Raw genomic sequence first — 25698 nt, 5'->3', positions numbered from 1 at the left:
AAATCATCCAACTGCGTCCTCAACTCCTTCATCTCCGTTGGTGCCAATCTGTATGGTGCTCTTGCTACAGGCGCAGCGCCTGGAATGATATCTATCCGAAACTCCACTTGCCTATTCGGTGGCAAACCGGGTAGTTCTTCAGGGAATACCTCAGGGTATTCTGAGATAACAGGGATATCTTCAATCTTCGGCTTCGGCTCATCAATGGTGTAAGGGCCAAAACTTAAAAAGACACTAATGAGCTTCATTCGGTGAAAATACCAAACGGGTCAAATAATTCACAAGCAAAAATTCTGCATTTAACCATAACATGACTAACTAGAAGATGTTAAAATAACTTACAACCCAACATTTCATAAACAACTAACATTGTCTTCGACTACGAGTTCGACAACTAACAACAACCAAGTTTTGTTACTTACAAAAAGACCCATTTTACCAAAAGTACATTTAGCAAAAGTTTTGACCCAAGCTAATATCCTTGCGGAAGCGTACGTCATGGGTGTTCGATCCAAGAAACGTCATTTAGCAAGTCGCTTTACCTACATACAAGCAAACCGTTAGTCGTTCTTACTATAAAATTTATACAACATCAATTGCAATTATGGACCTCAAGTCAACCTCTTAAACCTTCTTTCTAAACATAAGCTTCTTTAATTTCACACATAACCCTTCTAACTCATTCGACCCATATCTTGATTACATAACGGCTTACCATAACTTGTTACATAATACAACTTCAATCATTAAACAATAGTATACTACAACATTACACTATAATGATAATATGTAAGTTAGAACTTACCTTTGCCGTCCTTCGCTTGTGATCCGGATTGACTTGAACTTTCTTCTTTTATTCCTACATTCCGAATTCACATACTTTAATCTCATGTCATATTTGAAATTCGTTCTTAAGATATGCATTATCATTCAAGGTTGTCTAGGTCCTAATCAATGTAATAATGCTCAATATGAGATTTATCTCTTTCAAGCATTTTAGCAAACACTTGGCGTGCGTACTACCTATCAAGCATAGAGTACAAGTATTATAAGCATAACCTAACCATTTCATATCAACATCATCAAGAACATCAAATTCTAATAATTTCCCATGTAACTTTCATTTGTAAATTGTTTCTAACTAACAACCCATTGATATGAACACTACCATTTTTAGTCATCATACCAATTAACATAGAACTTTTATAATTCTTTCTATCATCACATTTGCAAATGGGTTTCATATAAATCTCTAACTAAATCAGAAATTAAGCATGATTTGGCCCTCTATAAGGTAAATTCAACATACATTCATATTCAATTTCAAAGAAAGCTTCATACTAAATCAAAACCCATTCATGAAAAATTACCAAATCATGAAATTCGACTCACCATTCGTTTGTCTAACTTAGATGAACGTTTTTATGCAAACATGCAATGATTTGGGCCAAGAATTCTTCTTCAATTTGCTGGATTTGTAGGATTTGAGGGCTTGGGGTTTGTTTCCCTTGCTTCAGTCGACACACACACACACTGAAGTGTGTGTGGTGTGTGTTAGTATTTTCTTTTAAAAGAAATCACTTTCCCCATTCCCTAATTTAGTCCCTCATGTTTCTACAACTTATTTTTAATTAACCTAACTTTTTCTTTTAGGTTATTCTTTCAAATTACATTCTAACTAGGTTTATATTTTTATTTAACTATATAATGTACATGCTTGTAGGTTTTGGGGTGTTACAAGTCCACCCCCCTTAAAAGAGGTTTCGTCCTCGAAACCCGGTTAACGTACCAAATAAAAACGGGTAGAACTTCTTCATCTCATCCTCCGGCTCCCAAGTGAGATCCGATCCCTTTCTGTGTTGCCATTGGACTAAGACTTGCTTGATTTCCTTATTACGAAGCGTCTTTACCTTGGTATCCTTTATAGCTACCGGTCTTTCTATATAATTCATTTTCTCATCGATCTCAATGTCTTCAATTGGTACATGGGCCGTTTCATCCGTTAAGCATTTTCGTAGTTGTGACACGTGAAAGGTATTATGAATCCCTTCCAATGAAGTAGGTAAATTTAACCGGTAGGCCACCTTTCCAACTCGAGCTAGAATTTCGAATGGTCCGATATATCGGGGACCCAACTTTCCTCGCTTACGAAATCGAATTATACCTTTCCACGGAGACACCTTCAAGAATACTCGGTCTCCTACTTGGAACTCTATAGGGCGACTTCTTCTATCCGCATAGGACTTTTGTCGGTCTTGCGCCGCTTTTAACCGGGCCCGTACGACGTCGATCTTTTCATTGGTTATCGCCACCACATCATTCGGTGCGAGTTCCCTTTGCCCTACTTCTCCCCAACAAACCGGGGTTCTACACTTTCTTCCATACAGCATTTCATACGGTGCCATTTGTATGCTACTTTGGTAGCTATTATTATATGAAAATTCTACTAATGGAAAATGTTCATCCCAATTTCCCCCGAAATCCATCACGCATGCTCTCAACATGTCTATGAGAGTTTGAATCGTTCGTTCGGATTGGCCATCCGTTTGCGGGTGGTATGCGGTACTTAGATGCAATTGAGTACCCATTTCTTCATGAAATTTCCGCCAGTAGCGGGAGGTGAATCGCGCGTCCCGATCTGAGACGATAGACACTGGCACACCGTGGCGGGAAACGATCTCATTCACATAAACCCCCGCTAACCTTTCCGAGGAATAGGTCTCTCGAATGGGTAGAAAATGGGCGCTTTTGGTAAGTCGGTCAACAACGACCCATATTGCGTCATGCCCTTTTCTCGTTCTAGGAAGTTTGGTCACAAGATCCATGGTTATATCTTCCCATTTCCATACCGGGATTTCTAAAGGTTGCATCCTTCCGTAGGGTTTCTGATGTTCCGCCTTCACTTGGGAACATGTCAAGCATTTGGATACGTACTTAACAATATCACGTTTCATTCCCGGCCACCAATAATTTTCCTTCAAATCGTGATACATTTTAGTGGCTCCCGGATGGACCGAGTAACGGGACTTGTGCGCTTCTTCCATTAATAAGGTCTTCGCTTCACAGTGTCGCGGTATCCAAACCCGCCCAAACCTTGTTCTTAATCCGTTCGCGTTTGCTTCAAGTTCACTTTCAAACCCTTTCGTTCTTTCACCTTTCGGATCGCCTTTATTCAAGGATTCATTTTGCTCTTTTCGTATCGTTTCAAGAAGGTTTGGTGTAACTATCATTCTCATCGATTTTACTCGAATGGGTGGTGGGTATTCCTTCCGACTTAGCGCATCCGCCACAACATTAGCTTTTCCCGGATGGTAAAGAATGTCGCAGTCGTAATCTTTGATCAACTCTAGCCACCTTCGTTGCCTCATATTGAGATCTTTCTGCTCGAAGAAGTATTTAAGGCTTTTGTGGTCCGAATAAATAGTGCATTTCGTTCCATACAAATAATGCCTCCAGATTTTTAAGGCAAACACTACCGCTGCCAGTTCGAGATCGTGGGTTGGATAGTTAATTTCATGTTGCTTTAGTTGTCTTGAAGCATAGGCAATAACTTTGCCTCGTTGCATCAAGACACAACCCAACCCTTGATGAGATGCGTCCGCATAAACCACTAAGTCTTCCGTTCCTTCTGGTAGCGTTAAAACGGGGGAACTTGACAATTTCTCCTTTAACATTCGAAAAGCTTTCTGCTGATCATCATTCCATTCGAACCTTTCTTCTTTCTTTGTTAGTTTAGTTAAAGGGAGGGCTATTTTGGAGAAGTCTTGAATAAATCTCTGATAATAGCCGGCTAGACCTAGGAAACTTCTTACTTCACCTACATTCTTCGGGGGTACCCATTTCATCACGGCTTCCACCTTAGAGGGATCCACTAAAATCCCCTTTTTGTTAATCACGTGTCCTAAAAACTGCACTTCCCTAAGCCAAAACGCACACTTAGAAAACTTAGCATATAATCTTTCCTTTCGAAGCGTTTCGAGTACCTGACGTAAATGATTTGCATGTTCAGACTCGCTACGAGAGTATACTAAAATGTCATCAATAAACACTATGACAAACCGGTCTAACATATTTCGGCATACCCTATTCATTAGATCCATAAAAGCGGCCGGAGCGTTAGTTAACCCGAATGACATTACCAGGAATTAATGTCCGTAGCGAGTTCTGAACGCAGTCTTAGGTACATCCTCTTCCCTTACTCGTACTTGATGGTAGCCCGATCGCAAGTCGATTTTTGAGAACCAACTTGCCCCTTGAAGTTGATCAAAGAGATCGTCTATTCTCGGAAGTGGGTATCGGTTCTTCACCGTGAGTTTGTTAAGTTCACGGTAGTCGATGCACATTTTCATCGACCCATCTTTCTTTTTAACAAACAAAACAGGCGCTCCCCACGGGGATATGCTAGGGCGTATGAAACCCTTGTCAAGAAGTTCTTGTAATTGGACCATTAATTCTCGTACTTCCGCGGGTGCCAATCGGTAAGGGGCTTTGGCTACCGGTTTGGCGTTTGGTTCTAATTCGATACGAAACTCGACTTCCCGCTCGGGTGGAAGTCCCGGCAATTCATCCGGAAATACATCCGGGTATTCATTCACTACCTTAGTATCTTCAATTTTTAAAGCTCCTAATTTAGTATCGACAACATAGGCTAAAAATGCTTTACTTCCATTCCTCGCGTACTTAATTGCTTCTAAAATGGTACAAAATTTTGCCCCTACTTCCCTTTCCCCATGAATGGTTACCCGTTTCCCTTTAGGGGATGTCACATGAATAATTTTGTTTTCGCATAAAATTTCCGCGTGATAACGGGTTAACCAATCCATTCCTACCACTACTTTAAATTCTCCCAAAACCATAGGAATCAAATCAATAATAAAATCTTCATCATCTATAGTGATTCTACACCCTTTACATATTTCATGCAGTAGGTAACTCTTACAATCGGCAATTTCTACCTCGAGTGCTGTACACATTCTTTCTATCGTGAATAAAGGGGAACGTACAAGCTCACTAGAAATGAATGACCTACTAGCTCCGGTATCAAATAATATATAAGTGGGTATAGAGTTTATCATATAGATACCTGAGACCACATTCGGGTGAGCTCTTGCTTCTTCCGCGGAGATTTGAAACATTCTTCCTTTCGCTTTCGCAGTTTCTTCTTTCTTTCCTTCTTTCTTCGGCCCTTGTTTGAGCTTTGGGCAATCGGCTTTCACATGGCCCGATTCATTGCAATTGTAGCACACCCTTTTGGGATTCGGACAGTTATAGTACGGATGCCCTTCTTGCCCGCAATTGTAACACCCCTTCCTTCCCAATAAGCACTCACCGGAATGGGGTTTTCCACATGTTTTGCATCGTGGGAACCCGCCTTTGGAAGCTTCCTTCTTTCCTTGATCATGCGTTTTGGGTTTCTTAGATGAGCTTTGAGTTGACCCCTTCTCGGCTTGCCTTTTCTCCCCACGTTCATCTTGCCTCTTTATCTCGATTTCTCTATCCCTTGCTAAATCAATGATCTCGTCCAAAGTTTCACATTTTGAAGGAGTTATGAACTCCCGAATTTCAGCTTTGAGCATGCCATGATAACGAATAATCTTCTTCCTTTCTGTTCCAACTATTTCTTCACAAAACTTCAGTTGATCGAGGAAAGTGTTCGTGATTTCGTTAACTGATTCATCCCTTTGTCGCAACCGGAGAAAATCTTCTTGAATTCGATCCACAGCCGATTGTGGACAATGGTACTTGATAAAAGGCTGTTTGAATTCTTGCCAAGTCAAGGTTTGAACTCGATTTTCTCCAATCTCCTTACTATACGAGTCCCACCAATCTTTAGCCCTTCGCATGAGTTGCCCCGTGGCAAACATGACTTGGTCTTCCTTGTCACAATGACTCCGAATGAACACCCCTTCCATGTTAGCTATCCATCTTTGGCATTCTATGGGGTCAATTTCCCCGTTAAAGGTCGTAGGCTTACATGCCATAAAATCCTTGTAGGTGCACCGTCTTGCCTCTTTCTTGCCTTGAATTCCGGCTATCATTTCCTTCAATTCATCCACCTTGCCCGTGATCATATTTTCTACCGTACTAAGTACTTGGCCCTCCACCTCTTGTGCTAGCTTGGAAACGTTTGCATCAATTACCCTCGTTACTCATCCGAGATCATCTTGTTTAACTCGTTCCGAGTTATACGTTCTGTGTTATCCGTGTTTCCTCCACTTGCCATCTACAATTTAAACATTCATATTAATCATTGTCACTTTAATCCTCCTCATCTTTCTATATATATACATCATTTGTTTTCAATAGTTCGTTTTCACAAATCGTGAACCATCCAATCCTTCTTTACAAACATTCTTAATGTGTCACTTACTTTATCCATTCGCATTTCAGAACTCCTCATCCTTTCGCACGTTCATTATTAAAGCATACTAGCTATCATGAATTTCTTAGTTTCATAGTTAATTCGGGGTATTCTTTATGTTAAACGAATGTCATAATCGAATTAAGGGCCTTAACAAAAATAACAACAAATTCAGCAAAACATTTAGGGGGGACCCGTCGCTGACGGCATTGAGTGCGTCGCCGACGGGCTCGGGAAAACCCCGTCGCCACCTTTTGCCCGTAGGCAGGTGGTTAAGCCGTCGGGTGGGAGGGAGCCGTCGCCGACGGCATATAGCCCGTCGCCGACGGGCTTCCTGGTGTGCAAACGCTGATTTACTAAAATCTTTCATTTCCAGCCCCTTTTTCAACCCGAAACGGCCCTGTGCAGTCCCGAAACTTTCCATAGCGCACCTTAACATCCCCAACCATGTTATACTAGTAACTAAACCGTAACCCATTCCCATTCCTATCTACAAACATAAAATCCTTAAATTACTTACTTGCGCGGCGCTTTGGAACGAACACACTTTCACAAGAGCTTTCGGTTTGAGTTCGAGCACCATCACTTACTCGAATCCCTCAAACCTAGGCTCTGATACCAACTTGTAAGGGCCAAAACTTAAAAAGACACTAATGAGCTTCATTCGGTGAAAATACCAAACGGGTCAAATAATTCACAAGCAAAAATTCTGCATTTAACCATAACATGACTAACTAGAAGATGTTAAAATAACTTACAACCCAACATTTCATAAACAACTGACATTGTCTTCAACTACGAGTTCGACAACTAACAACAACCAAGTTTTGTTACTTACAAAAAGACCCATTTTACCAAAAGTACATTTAGCAAAAGTTTTGACCCAAGCTAATATCCTTGCGGAAGCGTACGTCATGGGTGTTCGATCCAAGAAACGTCATTTAGCAAGTCGCTTTACCTACATACAAGCAAACCGTTAGTCGTTCTTACTATAAAATTTATACAACATCAATTGCAATTATGGACCTCAAGTCAACCTCTTAAACCTTCTTTCTAAACATAAGCTTCTTTAATTTCACACATAACCCTTCTAACTCATTCGACCCATATCTTGATTACATAACGGCTTACCATAACTTGTTACATAATACAACTTCAATCATTAAACAATAGTATACTACAACATTACACTATAATGATAATATGTAAGTTAGAACTTACCTTTGCCGTCCTTCGCTTGTGATCCGGATTGACTTGAACTTTCTTCTTTTATTCCTACATTCCGAATTCACATACTTTAATCTCATGTCATATTTGAAATTCGTTCTTAAGATATGCATTATCATTCAAGGTTGTCTAGGTCCTAATCAATGTAATAATGCTCAATATGAGATTTATCTCTTTCAAGCATTTTAGCAAACACTTGGCGTGCGTACTACCTATCAAGCATAGAGTACAAGTATTATAAGCATAACCTAACCATTTCATATCAATATCATCAAGAACATCAAATTCTAATAATTTCCCATGTAACTTTCATTTGTAAATTGTTTCTAACTAACAACCCATTGATATGAACACTACCATTTTTAGTCATCATACCAATTAACATAGAACTTTTATAATTCTTTCTATCATCACATTTGCAAATGGGTTTCATATAAATCTCTAACTAAATCAGAAATTAAGCATGATTTAGCCCTCTATAAGGTAAATTCAACATACATTCATATTCAATTTCAAAGAAAGCTTCATACTAAATCAAAACCCATTCATGAAAAATTACCAAATCATGAAATTCGACTCACCATTCGTTTGTCTAACTTAGAGGAACGTTTTTATGCAAACATGCAATGATTTGGGCCAAGAATTCTTCTTCAATTTGCTGGATTTGTAGGATTTGAGGGCTTGGGGTTTGTTTCCCTTGCTTCAGTCGACACACACACACACTGAAGTGTGTGTGGTGTGTGTTAGTATTTTCTTTTAAAAGAAATCACTTTCCCCGTTCCCTAATTTAGTCCCTCATGTTTCTACAACTTATTTTTAATTAACCTAACTTTTTCTTTTAGGTTATTCTTTCAAATTACATTCTAACTAGGTTTATATTTTTATTTAACTATATAATGTACATGCTTGTAGGTTTTGGGGTGTTACAAATGGTAACTTGTGCCATATAAATGACACATCCTTTCTGCATGCATCTGGATGCCTTGAGCATGGACACTTGCTCTGGCAATCCATGCTGGGTATCTCCTTGAATAGTAAGTGACTCACCAGACGGAGTCTTCACTACTACTTGCTTTCTGTTGCACAGAATCTGGGCTTGGTTACTCGATAACCAATCCATGCCTATCACTATGTCGAATCCAGCTAGCTTAAAGGGAAGCAAGGATAACGGGAAAGAATGATTCCTAATGGATATAACACATCCATCTAGAACAGTCGAGGCGGTTTCTACGGTTCCATCGGCTAATTCCACCTCATATTTCACACTTAAGGTTTTAACAGGAAGGTTCAACAATTTACAGAACTTATCATCTACAAACGACTTATCAGCTCCTGAATCAAACAAGACTCTAGCAAAAACATCATTTACAAGAAACGTACCTGTAATGACGTTGTCGTCAAGAACTGCCTCCTTGGCGTCCATTCTGAAGACTCTCGCATTAGTCTTCTTCCCATCATCAGCTTTCTTCGCATTCTTTGGGCAGTTGGGCCGAATATGCCCTTTCTCGTTGCAACCAAAGCAAGTTGCATCCTTCATCTTCTTGCAATCTAAAGCTTTATGGTCTGTGGACTTGCAGATTCCACATCGCTTTTCGCGAGACTGGGAATTCGCTTCCAAACGACATTTCCCAAAATGGTGTCTCTTGCAGTTTTTGCATCTGGGTTTTTCACCCGACTGATCTCCTTTCTTGAACCCCGACCCTTTCCTATGGTCGTTGTTTCCCTTGTGTCGTTTCTCAGATCTTCGTGAGGCGTCATCCTCACGTTTCCTCTTGTTTTCCTCTGAGCTCTTCATAGCTCTCAATCTGACTACATCTTGAGTGAGGGAGAGGGATAGATCAGCTACGGATCTAAATGTCGTAGGCCTTGAAGCCTTGACGCTTGCCTTTATCTCCGGTGCTAGACCCCCAATAAATCGAGCAATCCTTCGCGGCTCCGGGGTCACCAGATAAGGCACTAACCGAGATAAAGTGTTGAACGTAGTAAGATACGCTTGACAATCGAGGTTTTTCATAACCAGGGATACGAAATCCGATTCAATTCTTTCGACCTCATGCTGCGGGCAGAAATTCTCTTTGACCAGGGCCATAAACTGTTCCCATGACACACTGTACAGTGTGGCCTTACCGGCAGCTTGTAGGAGTGACTTCCACCATGCTAACACATCTCCCTTGAACGACTGGGACACGTACTTCACGACGTCCCTATCAGCACACCCGCTGATATCAACCACAGTATCCATCTCATCAATCCACGTCATGCAATCAACTGCTCCTTTTTCCCCAGTAAAATCTCTGGGTTTGCAAGATACGAAATATTGGTACGTACAGGACTTGCTGTGCGTATCATGCTTCAGCTTGACTTCTTGCTTAGGAATACTGCTGTGGTTGGAGGAGTGATTATCCTCCTCATTCTTCTTCGGCTCACTCTTTTTAGAAGGTGGCTTACTATGAGCCTCAGAATGAGTCTTGGGCTTTACGTGCGATACTGTTCGGGTCCTACTCCGAGTGCCGCTAGATTCCCTGAATTGCCTATCCATAGCTTTGGCAACAACATTATCTATCAGTGCTTGCAATTCTTCTCCAGTGACGTGAATCCTGGTATTATATGGGTGCTCCCCAGAATGACTGTTGGTTTCCTCCGATTTGGCCATTGTAGCTTTAAGCTACAATAAAGGACAAGGTCTTATTTAGAAACCTAACAGTATTATCGTTCTAGACGATTTATTAACCATGATATTAAGAATCATAATAGTTAATTCATTTAATTTCATTCAGGGCTTTTATTAGCAACTATATTATGGAATGAAATATATATATTGGCACAATAGGCCTAGTCACTTCGGACAACTTACTAAATTATAAATTTAGATTTTTATTGGATTAGCATTGTATAATTTAAACAAATAATCCTTTACTAGACAGAGAGTCATAAACCACAACTGCCACTATATGACATAGTCATAACCCGTAGGTATCAAGTCATAAACAGACTTGTGTACAGATATAATCTGTAGATGATTTATATAAAAGGCGACATGTGTGATTTTACGAATCACACTTAGTCAAGAATGTTAACATGTTTTCAGATGTCAACAGAGATTTGAATCTTTTCAACCAGGTTTTACCATATTGGCTAGGCCTGTAAATAAGGCATTCAAGCTAGGTTCTACCTTACTAAGATTCTTATTAAAATGGCAAATCAAATAAAAATTGATATTTTCCATTTATTTTAATATTATATTCATGCACATAAATAAAATGAGAAATTCAAATTAACCATTTCAAATTTTAAATAAAGTAACTAGTACATCTTTGCCCTAAACGGGACTTTAATTCAAATAACATGAATAACATGCCCGCGCAGGGGCTAAACCAAATAACAACAACAACAAATAAAACAAAACAAACCCACGCAGGGGTTAACAGAACAACATACCCACGCAGGGGTAGAATAAGAGAAATATACCCACGCAGGGGTAGAATACAGGAATAAATGTCCACGCAGGGACATGAGTAAAAGAGCTAACAACACAGGATTTAATAATCCTTCTTACTCTTACCCTTAATCAAGTCAACCATCTTCTTGAACATACCGCGGTTGTGTCGGCGATCATTTTGCAACTCCCGTCGCACGTCGTGTATCCCTTGCAGGATTTCTTGGACTTGCGGTGGCGACATCATTGGCGCCGGCGGCGGTGGCTGATACTGCTGTGGCTGTGGAGGCTGCGACTGCTGGTATCCCTGCGGTGGGTATCCAAAAGTAGATTGCCCCGTAGCCCAGGGACCTCCAAAAACACTCTCCTGATTGAGAGGGTTGTAGCCTGAAGCTATCCAGTAGGGATCCCCTGTATAGTCATATCCTGGGGGAAAAGTCGGCTCGAAAGAGTTGAACTGTGCTGCGCTAGCATACGCAGGGATTGGCTCTCCAAAGTTCTGCGGTGGCAGTGGCGCAATAGGCGCAGAAGTAACCTCTGAGACGGGATGCTGAGACTCTCCCGTCTCTGACTCCTCGTGGAGCGGCGAGTAGCGGCCGCTACCAGAATGTCGAGGGGTGGCAATGCGAATCCCTCCTCGCGTAGACATACGCGCGTTCCTCCTTGGCCTCTGAGGAGGAGGAGGCAAAACCGGTGGTGGTGGCGGCGACGGAGTAATCACGTCGCGCCAAAAGGCCTCAGATGGGTCCTGCTGCAAAGGCGGCTGCTGAAGCTGCTGCTGCTGAGAGTGGTGCTGCGAGTGCACCGGAGAACCATGGTGAGACTGGAGCATCGGAGAGTTGTGGTGGCTGGGGGTGTAATACCAATCGTGCTGCCTGAACCTCTCCTCATAGCTATCAACACCATTGAATGGTGATCCCCTGTATGGTGACCCATCCGATATCTCAATGGGATGGTTAGGCGTGCCGGACAGTGGCAGGGAAGGGTCAGTGTCCTCGTCGACCTCCATCTCGTTACCACCAGAGAAGTGGTCTTCAGGTCCTAGTGGGTTATGACCCACTGGCTCTTCCAAATAGGCATCAGGGTTGTACAGGCCCTGATAGACGGGTGCTGGGTAGTCATAAGGTGACTGGGGTAGAGGGATGAAGGATCCATGGGAGTCGTGGGGCCCATTTTCAGAGTGTGGCCCATAGGAGTGAGGTAGGGATGGTGAGGTGCTCAAAGATACCGAGTGTCTGGCTGGCTCGGCAAATGATCTCCAAAGATCATGGGCTGCAGTGTTGTGCAAAGCTGATGGGGCTCGCCTGTGTGAGGGTCCTGCCTCGTGGTCATGTGATGTGGCAAATCCTCCTCGTCCTCGCATACGTGGCGGCATGATGAACCTGTCAAAAATTAAACAAGTTGCACAACAAAATATATAAGACAAGGCTAATAATAAAAATAAAGATAAAATAAACGAAATGTCGAACATTTCCTAAGTTCTTTGTCTAGACTCGAAAATCGAGGATTGTGCAATTGTGTAACTGAGATTAAACACAAAGGACTAGTGTTTAATTCACTCAGCGTTGGCTCTGATACCAACCTGTCACACCCCGATTTCCACGTGTCACCGGTGGGCCCGGTGTGGGGTACAGTGACGTAGTTGGCATCGTCATAGACAATCAACACAATATAATAATGAACAGCGGAAGCAGAATAGATACATTTCAACTTTAATTAAAATGACATAATAAACATCATAAGTAGTTGAAACGGATCCACAGGCGGATCAAATAAAAATAAGAATAAATTGTTCAACAGTTATTTGTCGTCCGAGCTTGCGAGACTATAGTGGACGCTCTTAGGAAACAACCAGCCTATTTCGTATAGTACCTGCACTTAACCTTTTGGGAAAAATACGTCAGTTTACACTGGTAAATACAAATCGACTGACTCATTTTGAAAATGATTGAAAATTGATTTAAATGCACAAGGCATAAATATTTTTATTAACTTGGGATATTTATGCAATATAAACTTGTGAACGCTTTACATGTACCCATACTTATGGTGGCCCGGGATCTGCTGTCCGGGCTAAAGATTAAATGACACACCACATTAAAGAGTTATACACGCCGGGTGTACGCCTACACCCCGTGCTCTGGTCGTGGCCATCTCGTAAGATAATGTCAAGGATATCCGGGACACGGTCAATAACCCCCCAAAGCCTAAAGTAAGACAAGACTGTTTAAACGAGTCGCACAAGCTATTCAAGACTGTACACCCATAAGGTGCAGGACTTGTGCGCCCGATCAAGCGGTATTTTAAATACCGTACCCCAAGCCTGTATAGGGAAAATAAGTCAAAATGTATTTACCTGAGCAAGTATAAGTCACAAATGATAAGTGTTGGTAGCTTTTACTGGGCCTCCTAATCTGGAACAAAGGTTTATATTAACCTATTAGATTTCTAACGGGTCTTTTATTTAAGCCTTAGCTTTGACCGGTTAGTTTTAAGGACGATACGGTACAAGCGCATGATTAAGCGAAAGACCGGATAGAATGTGATTTAGACCCGACAAGTTTGAATACTTGTATAATATGGGGATACTAAATACATTCTGGATTTTGAGATAAAAATGATAACGTTTGACCCGTTTCGGTCGATTTACGCAAACTAGTTACGTAAACCGAACCAAACGCTAAAAGGGCGTTACGGGTAGCCAAAAGAGTCAAATGCAAGTTCCCTGAGATAATATGCTTTAAATATGATATAATATCAGTAAGTTATGTTCTATATTGCCCGGAATAATTTTAAACACAATTCATGCCTTATAAGGGCGTTTTGGTCATTTAAAAGGTTATAAAAGAGTCAAATTAGAAATCTGAGTTTCGGGTCTGGTTTATACAGTAAATATACTTCATTTAACATGTTATAACAGTAGGGTATGACCCATATACCAAACTTAACATTTAAAAATCAAACTATGCACCGTAGGGGTATTTTAGTAAATTCACAAGGGCTAAAAACGCCAAAACTGGAAATCTGAGTTCATATACTTATACTTACTGTTATTATATGAAAATATGCTAATTACATCAGTAGGTATAAGTCTTATGTGTTTAAAATGAGTATGACGCTTACTATGCGTTAAAAATGCTAAAAATGCGATTTAACGCCGTTTCCGGGTTTTCAAAATAAATATGGGATTTTTATATTTCCAGAATACTTAAAATAATTTATTTAACATATAAAATCAGTAGGAAAAGGTTTCGGGTCAAAAGAATGCATAAAACTCATTTTATGGCCTAAACGGTCAAAACCGACATAAACCGAAATAACTTAGCGATCTAAGATACGACCAGCCAACAATTAAATAAAAATCATCTAAAATCCCAAAATATTATATATCATCAGTGGGTAAAAAGTTTTATATCAAAACGTGGCCTGAAATGGGTTATACGCGAAAAGGGCCGTTTATGTAACTTAAGAACATAGTTTTACGCTAATGGCCATAACTCAAAATCTGGACCACCAACTGATCCGAAATTTTCGGTGCAAGTTTATATATTAGAAATAAAGATTTCTACTCTTTCACTTTTCCAAAAATCACGTTTTATATCAAAAAGGGCAAAATAGTCAACTTTAAGCATAATCGGAAACATGCAAATGAATCGGCTAAGCATAGACTCAAACAACAAAAATTCCAGAAAGTTTTACCAAAATAAAACTGGTCAAAAATACTCTCTAATACAGATCTCAAACATGCATGTACGAATCCGAATCGATAGTCTACGAAATAGTCGTTTTACAAGACTTTCGGTTCCGATTCGTATTTATACTAGAGATTTGTCGAGTTTATGATGATAAAACATATTCTTACATGTATTATAAGTTGTTTATGATGATCAAACAGATTGCATGTCCTTTACATTACCATCTAAGCTTATTTTTGCAAAAACAACTTCTGTTGACTTTTTAGAAACAAGTTTGACTCGACAATTAGCATGCATATAGTGGGAATCAGAGAATACCCTTTTGAGGGTTTGTTTCCCACATAAATACCAACATAAATGTGGTTTCAATTTGAGAAATGACTGAGTGAAACTCGTTTAATCAGAAAGTCAAAGTATAAGAACAATCAGTTTGACTTTTACTAATAATCGATGCAAGAACGAATTATAGGATGATATAAAAGATTACCAAGGTCCTAATGAAGTCTAGCAAACACTTGGAGTCGGCCTTGATGTCCAGAAATGCTCCAGAAAGTCTTGAGAGAGTTCTTGAGAGTTGAGAGCTCTTTGTTCACAATTGCACGTGCCAAGAAAATGAGTTTTGATCTGATTTAAAGATGAAATCAGAGGTTTGAGAGGGGTTACTGTTACCATAGGCATGCATGAGGTTTTATTGGAGCAAAGGGAGGTGCCAACAACTGTTACACACTTCAAATTCGGACCAAATATGCAATTTTCGCGAATTTCTGATGCTGGGGGGTTCACGCGGCCCGCTTGGGTCTGTCCAGGCGGGTTGCCTGACCTGCTGTTCAGCCAAACAATTTTCAAACTTGACAGCTTTGGTCCCTGATCTTGTATGCGATGTTTCGGCTACTTATCTTGACCCGTAAACCCCCCAAACTTGGTTTTTAAGAACCTTGGGAGATTTACCTACATGGTAATGTCCTCGGATAACTTTGCGCTCAACCGAAAAGCCATGAAATTCGACGTTGACGCTTTTAGTCCCTCAAGTACGGTTTTGGCCATAACTTTCTCATACGTTGACGAAACTTCATGAAATTTTTACCACATATTCTAGTGAGTATATCTTAGAATTATAAAGCTTCGGTTCTGCCAAAAGTTCACTCAGAGGTATAAATTAAACATGTTGACACTTTTGACCCATATAGTTTGCAATTCCTCACTTTTGTGCAATTTCCGCGTCGTATGATCCATGAACCATCCGTTTAAGGTTATAAACATTATGTAGGGTTATCTTAGAGTCTATTTATCCATTGTTGACACTTTGGACCCTTACGTTCCATAGTTTTCACTGTTTGTCACTTTTAGTCCCTCTAAAGTATATTTTCACATACCGGAACCTTATGACACGTGTCAAGACATTATTGGACGAAATTTTTCGAGGTGTTACAGGTGATGGTAAGGGTAAGGCAGTGGATGTAGTGTATGTTGAAGTAATAGTGGTGGCAGTTGTTTGGGTAACAGATGTTGAAACCACTGAAGTACCAACAGCTGTTGATACAGCAGGTGTTTTAACATCTGCTGGTTTGGAAGATTGATGCGTGGAGCTTTTGGGAGGTTTGGGAGCATGTTTTGTGGATCTGGATGGAATGTGTTTGGGTTGCCTCACTTGTCTAGTGGGCTGCTTTCTTTTTGGCTTAGGATTTTCTTCATCCTTAGGCTCAGAAGTACCCTGCTCATCCTTTTCCATGAAAACTCTCTTCTCCTGTTCAAACCTTGCTTTAGCCTTTGCCTCCATATCCTTTTTAACCCTTGCTTTTGCATCAGCAATGGCATTTGTGGTTACATCAATCTTTTTAGAACCATCTGGCAAGGGGATGTCCACAAGCATACTTGACTTGTCTGGTGCAATATACAACCCATCTTCATATCCCTTCGTTTCAACTGCTTCATTTTCTCCTCCTTTTTGGCATCAGCTGGTGGTGGGTTGTCCACAAAGATGATAGAGGGAGGAGCAGTGCCAGTGGTGTTCAATAAATGGGCCTTGATTGCCTTGATATCTGCATGGGTGTCTTTAAACCTTGCTTCCATGAGATTTCTGATCTTTTGAACTTGTATCTCATGTTGCTGATCAGCTAATTCTCTTTGATGGTGTAGCAGAGGTTGAAACAAACTCCACAGCTCATCTGGAGTAAGAGTAGATGATGGAGCAGCTGTTGGAGTTGGTGCAGCAGTGGATGGTATCTTTTGTGCTTTCAACAACTATTGCAGCATGTCTTTGATTTCTGCAACAGATGTATCAAGTTTGTCAACTCTATCCATCAATTTTTGTTACATTAAACCATCACTCAAATTAATGGGATCATCTGATTTCCCACTGGCAGTGGTTGTTTCAGTGGTTATCTTAGGGAAAGTTTCCCAAAAGTTATCCACTGATGCCCCTTGTTCTCGGTACTGGGGACTTCTTTCCTCAACAATTGATAACCTTTTAAATGTAGCAGTGGTTGGAACAAACACACCAGTGGTTATCAGAGTTGCTGGAGAGGAAATTGCCTTCAAGAAAGTCTGATTGATGAAACAACTGGCCAGGTGTAGATCAGTGGATCCAACACCTGTAGTTGCTGTTTCACTTGAACTACTGACAGGAAGTACTTATACATCCTGCAGTGTAACCTCCTCAGGTGTTGTTGGTGGGTTAGCAATGATAGGGAGCTCAGACTCTGTCACTTGTGGTGGCATGCTCTCAGTGATAGGTGGTTGAGAGGAACTGATTTATGTCTGAGCTATATCAAGTGCATCCAACAAAAGTTTTGTTTGTGGTGGACTTGTGGCAGTGAGTATTGGTGTGGAAAGAGAATTTGCCCCGGGCAGTGGGTTGTGGATGATGGAATCAAGTGATTCCAGAGCATCATATTGTGGTGTCCCTGTTCTTACAACCTGTTCTTTTTGAGAAGAAGCAGGAGGACTTTCAGGCTCAGGTTGAGATCTTTCTACCATCTGCTGCGAGGAAGTAGCAACAGTGGTTTCTGGTGACTTTTGTGTTGTCACTGGCAGTTGCTCTGGGTCTCATCTTCCAGAGTTTCCTTTTTTGTAGGTTTGGGGGGCTTTTGTGTTTTCTTTTGTCTTGGTCTTTTGGTGGATTTAGGTGTGGGTTTCACAGCAGTTGTTTTGCTACTGTGATCACCTAGAGCAGTGGGGTCAGCAGCAGGTGCCTGAGGAGCAGTGGTAGCTGCTAAAGTCTGCTCAGGAGCCCCTGCTTGTGTTTTGGACACTTTTGATAGCCTTGTAAATGTTTCAGGTGTAAGGACATTTATTTGAAAAGGTTCACCTTGGATAAGCACATGAGCATTATCCTTTGCAAATTTCTTTTGAAAATAAAAGCTTAAGAACCTTGGAAATAGTAAAAATGATTTGTTAGTAACATTTTTGACTAAGTCATCAAAGATCTCCTGGGAGTAGTTAAAGTTTTCCCCATGCAAGATAGCATAAACCAGGTATTGGATCTTTAATGGAATTTTATTGAAAGCAGTGGTCTTATTAGAAACACACATTAAGAGAGTATGAAACAAAAATCTTATGGCAGGAGGAAAACTGCCTTTTTGCAAAGTGTCTTTTATCATTTCCTTAGCATACCCTCTTTCTAAAAAATCTGTTTGATAGTCTATTTTAGGAAAGGAAGTTTTACCTTGAAGATCATTCAGTTCAAAAACTTCTGATAGACTTTGTGGTGTGATTTTAACTTGTACACCCTTTATCGAGGAATTGATGGCTATGACCGTTTCGTCTTGAGATTCAAGTTTTGCATTCTTCCAAAATTCTCTCTGGGTTGCCAGGTAAATTGGAGCATCAGAAGTCAACAAAGTTTTGTACTTTGAAGACGACATAGTATCAATGATGGAATTGAAGCTTTCAGTGTTACTGGGTTTTGTGAGTAGACCCAAGTAATTGTGAGGAGCTTTGTATGGAATTTCTGTGGCCATTTGAGTGAATTTGTGAGATGATGAAAACAGAGAGTTGAGTATGAGAGGAAGACGATGATGAGTGATTTGAGAGAAATGGATGATAAATGGTTTGAGAAAGGAATTTTGAATTCGATTCGACAGTAAAAACCTTGTTTGGGGTTTTGATCAGGGTTTTATAGGAGAAAAAGTGAATCCTAACGTGGCAACGGTTACAAAAGATCTGACCGGTATGTACTGTCCACGTGCCAATCCTTGATGAGTAATGGAAGACAGTTGTTTATGAAACCACTGATGAAGCAAATAACAGTGGTTGCAACGGTTATAATGAGAACAGTGGGTGACTTTAAACTATCAGAGGATAGCCTATCAGTGGGTGAAAACACTGATTTTGAACAACAGTGATTACTAAGGAAATGAGAGAACAGGGGTTGACTTTCAGCAGTGGACATCATTTAACAGAGTAGATGTTTTAACAAAACAGTGGTTATGGCAGACTTTTAAGGATTTAATGAAAATTTCATTTTTAGCTATTTTTAAGGATGGATTTTTGATTTTCTGAAAACATTTTAATGCTTTTATTCATAGAAAAACAAGATTTTGCTTGTTATTCCATGTTTAGCATGCCAATCCTAGAGATCAAGCTTTCAAAGGTGGATGTGTCTAATGCTTTGGTTAGCACATCTGCTAGCTAATCTTTAGTTGGAACATGATGCAGAGAAATCAAACCTTTTTCATAGCAATCCCTCACAAAGTGATGTCTGATATCGATATGCTTGGTGGTTGAATGTGAGACTGGATTTTTGATGATATTTTCTGCTGCCTGACTGTCCAACATGAGTGGTGTCTTTAGGGCAGTGATACCAAAATCCAGCAACTGATTTTGAAGCCAAAGCAGTTTGGCTGTACAACTTGCAGCAGCTATATACTCTGCCTCAGCAGTGGATGTTGAAACAGCTGCTTGCTTTTTGCTTTGCCAAGATACTAAGCAATCACCTAGGAATTGGCACCCTCCTGAAGTGGACTTCCTTGTTGTGTTACATCCAGCAAAGTCATTATCTAAGAAACCTGAAAGCTTGATATTTCCATTAGCTGGATACCAGATACCAAGTGTGGGAGCACCTTTGAGGTATCTGAATATCCTTTTTACAGCAATAAGGTCAGACTTTCTAGGGGCTGATTGGGATCTTGCACAAACACATGTTGCAAACATGATGTCTGGCCTAGATGCAGTTTGGTACAATAAAGACCCAATCATGCTTCTATAAAGAGTTTGATCAACTAAATCATCCTTTTCATCAGACATGACTATTTTTGTGGTTGCAATGGGTGTACTACATGGTTTGCAATCATCCATCTCAAATTTCTTTAAAAGTTCTTTGGCATATTTGCCTTGATGGATGAATGTACCATTTTGCAGTTGTTTCACTTGGAGACCAAGGAAACACTGGAGTTCACCCATTGCACTAATCTCAAACTCAGCTGTCATGAGTTGTCTGAATTCTTCACACATTTTATTACATGTGCTTCCAAAAATGATGTCATCCACATAAATCTGGACAATCATCAAATCTTTCAGTCTCCGTTTTGAAAACAGTGTTTTGTCTATTTTACCTCTTGTGAAACCAATAGAGAGAAGAAAGGTGGAAAGAGTTCCATACCAGGCTCTTGGTGCTTATTTCAAGCCATACAAAGCTTTGTTTAGCTTGTAGACATGATTCGGATAAAATGGATCCTCAAAACATGGAGGCTGACAAACATATACCTCTTCTTGAATCTTACCATAGAGGAATGCACATTTGATATCCATTTGAAACACTTTTATGTTGTGGTTGACAGCAAAGGCCAGGAACAGTCTAATACCTTCCAATCTTGCTACAGGGGCAAAAGTTTCATCATAATCAATGCCCTCTTCCTGTCTGTAACCTTGAACCACTAGCCTTGCTTTATTCTTGACAACAATGCCCCTTTCATTAGTTTTGTTTTTAAAGACCCCCTTTGTGCCAATAGGACTCACATCATCTGGCAGTGGTACAAGCTCCCATACTTGTTGTCTTTTAAACTGTTGGAGCTCCTCTTGCATAGCCTTTACCCAGCTGTTGTCTTTCAGTGCCTCTTGGTACTTGACTGGCTGATGGAGAGATAGAAAACCAGCAAAAAGACAGATGTTTTGGGATTGGCTTCTTGTGAGCACCCCTTCACTGATGTTGCCAATAATTTGGTCAGGTGGATGAGACTTCAAGAAGATCAGATCTCCTTTGTATGGAACAATGGCATTTTGTGGTGAGGGCTACAGATGTGGAGCATCTGAGCTAACCACTGCTGGTAACTTTAATGATCCAGCAGTGGCTTCAAATGGAGGTGGAATAGGAGGTAGTGGTGTGGACGCATGCTGACTTTTATGTTTGAGGACTTTTATCAACAGTGTTTGATGATGTGGAAGCAGGGGTTAACGGGCTACTTTGCTCAACAACTGTTGAGGTAGCAGTGGTTGAGCTTTGACAGCTGTTTTGAACATCTGCTGCTCTTCCATTTGATGCAGACTTTTGTTGTGGAATGATGACGTCATATCCATAGTCTGATGGTGAATTTCAGATGTACCTGCACTGTTAGTCTTGACAGCAACATTTTCAAAAGTAAAGTTATCAAGATCAAACAACTCTGCAGGATTTGCAGGGATTTTCATTGAAGAAAGTTCATTGAACTTCACATTCAAAGTCTCTTCCACTGTTTTGGTCCTCATGTTAAACACTTTGTAGGCCTTAGCAGTGGTTGAGTATCCCAAATGATATCCACTGTCTACTTTGGCTCCAAATTTTGAAATTGAGTCTTTTAAATTCAAAATAAAACATGGGCAGCCAAATACTTTAAAGTATGAGATCAGTGGTTTGATTTTATACAGCAGTTCATAGGCAGTCTTTTGAGGCCTGGGGTTGATTACAACTCTGTTCTGGACATAGCAAGTAGTGTTTACTGCCTCTGCCCAGAAAGTTAATGGCAAACCTGAATCAGCAAGCATGGTTCTGGCAGCCTCAATCAAAGTTCTGTTCTTTCTTTCAACAACCCCATTTTGTTCTGGTGTCCTTGGAATACTGTACTGCCTTACAATACCTTTTGACACACAAAACTCATCCAACTCCCTATTTCTGAACTCTATGCCATTGTCACTCCTGAAGACTTTTACTGGCAAGTCAAATTGCTTTTCAACCTGTTTCACAAAGTCTTGCAAAATGCCTGCAGTCTCATCTTTAGAATGTAAGAAGTAAGTCCATGTAAACCTAGAAAAGTCATCTACAATTACCAAACAATATCTTTTCTTTTTGAGACTCATGACTTTAACTGGGCCAAACAGATCCATGTGCAGCATTTGCAGACACTTGGTTGTTTTGGACTCTTCAATGGACTTAAAGGAGCTTTTATGTTGTTTTCCTTTTAGGCAGGAAACACAATGCTCAGGACAGGTGAACAGTTTTTGAGGTAAACCTCTTACTAACCCCTGTTTTGACAAAGCAATGATTCTCTTGAGATTTGTGTGCCCCGATCTCCTGTGCCATAAATCTGTCTCTTTGTTAGAGGCAGCTGAGAACAGACAGGCATCAGTCCTGGGGCTCTCTTTTGACATATCAACTACATAAACATTGCCACTCCTTTGAGCAACAAGTTGGGTTTTTCCATTTTTTTATTATTTCTTCAATCTTTTTAACCATTTCTGGTCCAACAATCCTACAACAATCCTTTGTGAAGAATGAGCCATAGCCCTTATCACTCATTTGAGAGACACTCAGGAGGTTGAATTTTAGATTGTCTATTAGATTGACATTTTCAAACTTAACTTTACCAGATTGAACTGTACCAGACCCCAAAACCTTCCCTTTACTATTATTACCAAAGGATATATCACCCCCTCCATGAATTTTGAAATCTTTGAGTAGGGCTTTACATCCAGTCATGTGCCTGGAGCCTCCACTATCTACATACCAAAGACTATCTAAGCATGCAGAAGCTCCCTGAACATGTAGTAAAAGCTTAGTTCAATAGGGTCTCCAAAGCCAATAAGGCTTTGGATGGGGTCTCAACAGTGTCTGTGTTAAGTTCAGGTGGATGGACAATGGTTAGTTCAGGGGTTTGAACATTTTTGGGAGTGTTTTTCTCTAACCACTGTTGGGGGTCTTGCCCTATCATCTGCTGATAACCAAAAGGATGCCTGTTCACTCTTGGTTTAGAGGGTTTTTTGTAAACCTCATAAACATGTGGGATCCTTTGGTATGGTGGTTGACCTTTACCTCTTCGGTATTGGTTAGCAGGGGGTGCATCAGTCACCTGAACATCTCTTTTAATAGAGGTTTGGTTCAGCTGTTTTGTAACAGCTGTTTGAACTGGCACAAACAGTGGTTGATTCTTGGTAAACTTGACAGATGTTTTTGATGAACTCACAGGTGTTTTTGACATGTACTCTTCCTTTTTGACCTCAAAGGATTTCAAGTACACACACTCTTGAGTGGAATGATTTGATTTCCCACAGATGGTGCAGCTCACAGAAGGCACAACAGTACTTGTTTTGTTTAGATCATATGCTTTTAGATGAAAACAATCTTTGGTCAAATGATTTTTCTTTTCACAAAAATCACAAAACAAGTTTTTAATCTTTTCTCTTTTCTTCCTCTTTTCATACTCCTTTGCAACATAGTTTTGAACTACTGTTGGGATGTCTTTAAGAGGAATGACCTTGGCCTTGGGAGCCTTTACACCATAAGTGGTTGTGAAGTCCATTGGTTTAAAATTTTAAAGAATGTCACACTCATCAGACCATGTGGGTTTAAATTGGTATTTCTCAATTTCCTCAAAGGTTGAGGACTCCACAGATCTTTCCAAAGTGATTTTGTTACCAAGTTTGTCAGTTATCTTAACTTCTTGGCCATTCCTGTTTGTTGGAATGATTTCAACTGAACCAACTTGATTTGCAGCATTGTTTTCAACTTGATCATTTTTTCTAAATCCAATGCCAAATTTCACATTGCTTTCAAGCTGTTTCTCAAGCATTATCTCAAAACCTTTGCAAGATTCCACCCATTTTTCACAAGTGATTTGGGTGGATTCCAACTCCTTTTTGCAAACATGATATTTTTCCATCATTGTTTGGAGTTGGTTCTTGGTAATGCTATGCTCTTCTTTTAGACTGCAGATTTCTTTATCCTTTTCAGCCAGTTTGTTTTTAAGTTCTTTTAAAGACTTCTCAAATTTGACTTCATCATTTAACACTCTATCCCTAAGGTTTTCATTCACCTCTTTAATGTTAGCAAATGCTATAATGCATTTGTCTGAACGCAGATTTTCAAGAACCTGAGATGATACCTTAGCTGCAACCATCATGGCACAGTCACAAGTATGCTCTTTCTCATCAGTCACCTTCTCTTCCTTCTCACCATGTTTCTTTTCTTCTTCTTCAGACCAAGGGACAGGCAGTGGTTCTATCAGGGGTTCTGAATTTTCTCCCAGCAGTATTTCACCAGCAACAGCAGTAACCACTGCTTCAGCAACTTCATCCACTGTTTCAGCACTTAGCTGTCCTTCTTCAGTTTCAAGCTCTTCCTGTATTGACTCTAATGCCATGAAACAATAATCATCATTAGAAGCATCATTAGTAGCATAGAGTGCAAAGTTTTCATCACCTAGCTCATCAGGTAAGCTACTCCAGTCAACAAAGCCTTGAGTGAAAAAGCTTTGCTGATCTGGTTGAACCACTGCTGGTGGTGCAACTTGTTGTGGTGCAACTGGTTGCACTTGTACCTGAGGGACAGGAGCTTGGACATACTGAATTTGTGGGACAATGGTTTGAACATAATGCACAGGTTTGCATAATGAGCAGTGTTTACATGGGCAGCAGGGGTATAATGGGAATACTGCACAGTGCTTTGACTATTTTGTGGTCTTGGACTAGGGTGAGTGATAATAGGTCCATTGGTTTGACTCCTACATTCCCTTGCAAATTGACCTAGCCTGTTGCACTTGTAGCATTTAGTTTTTGACTTATCCAACCCTGCTTTTAAATTTCCATGCAACCCTGGGAATTTTCTCCATGTCCTTTTGTAAAACTTGCTTGTTCTTACACTTAGTAAAGCAAGCTGATGCAAAATGTCCATTTCCTCTAAATCAACTGGATCAAAATGCTGAAGATCATTGAGTTCAAAGCACAGATTATCAGAGATCTGACTTTCTCCATTTGCTATAAAAGTTAAATTGGATGAGTGAGGATTAGAGTTGAAATTACCACCAGCAGTTATGTCAATAAAATGATCATAACTCTGATCCTTACTACTGCCAGACTCTTCCTGACCTAGAAGAGCCGTGTTGCCAAATGAGTAGTCATCTGCAACTTTGCCAGACTCTTGCAACTTCTTTTTCTGGTTCAACTCCCTTTCATATGTCAGGAGTCTACCATGAAGTTGGGTCAGTGTCAGATCTTTGAACTCAACAGAATTTCTGGTCACAAAGGCACTTGTATCCCATTTTTCAGGCAATGATCTAAGAAACCTTCTATTTTATGTTAGATTTAGCAAATTCAACTTTAACAAGTCTTAGCTCACTAATGAGACAACTGACTCGCTTAAACTATTGTGTTAATGATTCACCCTTAATGTGACAAAAGGTTTCATACTGCTGAGTCAGAATTTCCCTGTTATTTTCTATTACTTCTTTAGTCCCCCCAAATTGTTCCTTAAGTGCATCCCATAATTCCTTGGCACTGTTACAGTGTAACAACCCAACATAAGTTTCATTGGGTAGTGCAGATGCAATGATGCTAAATGCTTTGGCATCCAGTTCAAATTTTTGAAAATCAGTTTCAGTATAGTTTTTAGGTTTCTTTGGTTCGAACTTCTTTGTATCCTCAGCACACGGCACCATTGGAACATGTGGTCCAAAGACAACTGATATCCAACATCCGGTATTCTGTTGAGCAAGGATATGACCCATCCTTCTCTCCCAGATGTTGTATTCATTTCGTTTCAACATGGGTGGTTTGAAAAGTGAACCGATGCTATT

At 40.2% G+C, this 25698-nt stretch overlaps 2 long non-coding RNA genes across 2 annotated transcripts; both read right to left on the bottom strand.

Moving 5' to 3' along the window:
• Positions 1–283: 283 nt before the first annotated feature.
• On the bottom strand, positions 284–1521 carry LOC110881330. Its single transcript, XR_002559692.2, has 3 exons — positions 1393–1521; positions 806–859; positions 284–542 (listed from the first exon to the last, which is right to left on the bottom strand). It is a non-coding gene; the product is annotated as an uncharacterized LOC110881330 (long non-coding RNA).
• Positions 1522–7112: 5591 nt separating this feature from the next.
• LOC118483326 lies at positions 7113–8293 on the bottom strand. The gene is made up of 3 exons (XR_004870348.1): positions 8170–8293; positions 7583–7636; positions 7113–7319 (listed from the first exon to the last, which is right to left on the bottom strand). It is a non-coding gene; the product is annotated as an uncharacterized LOC118483326 (long non-coding RNA).
• Positions 8294–25698: the final 17405 nt, after the last annotated feature.

This window comes from Helianthus annuus, chromosome 10 (genome assembly GCF_002127325.2).
Source record: "Helianthus annuus cultivar XRQ/B chromosome 10, HanXRQr2.0-SUNRISE, whole genome shotgun sequence".
In the NCBI taxonomy this organism is placed as follows: Eukaryota; Viridiplantae; Streptophyta; class Magnoliopsida; order Asterales; family Asteraceae; genus Helianthus; species Helianthus annuus.
This window is presented reverse-complemented; position numbering and strand designations above follow the sequence as displayed.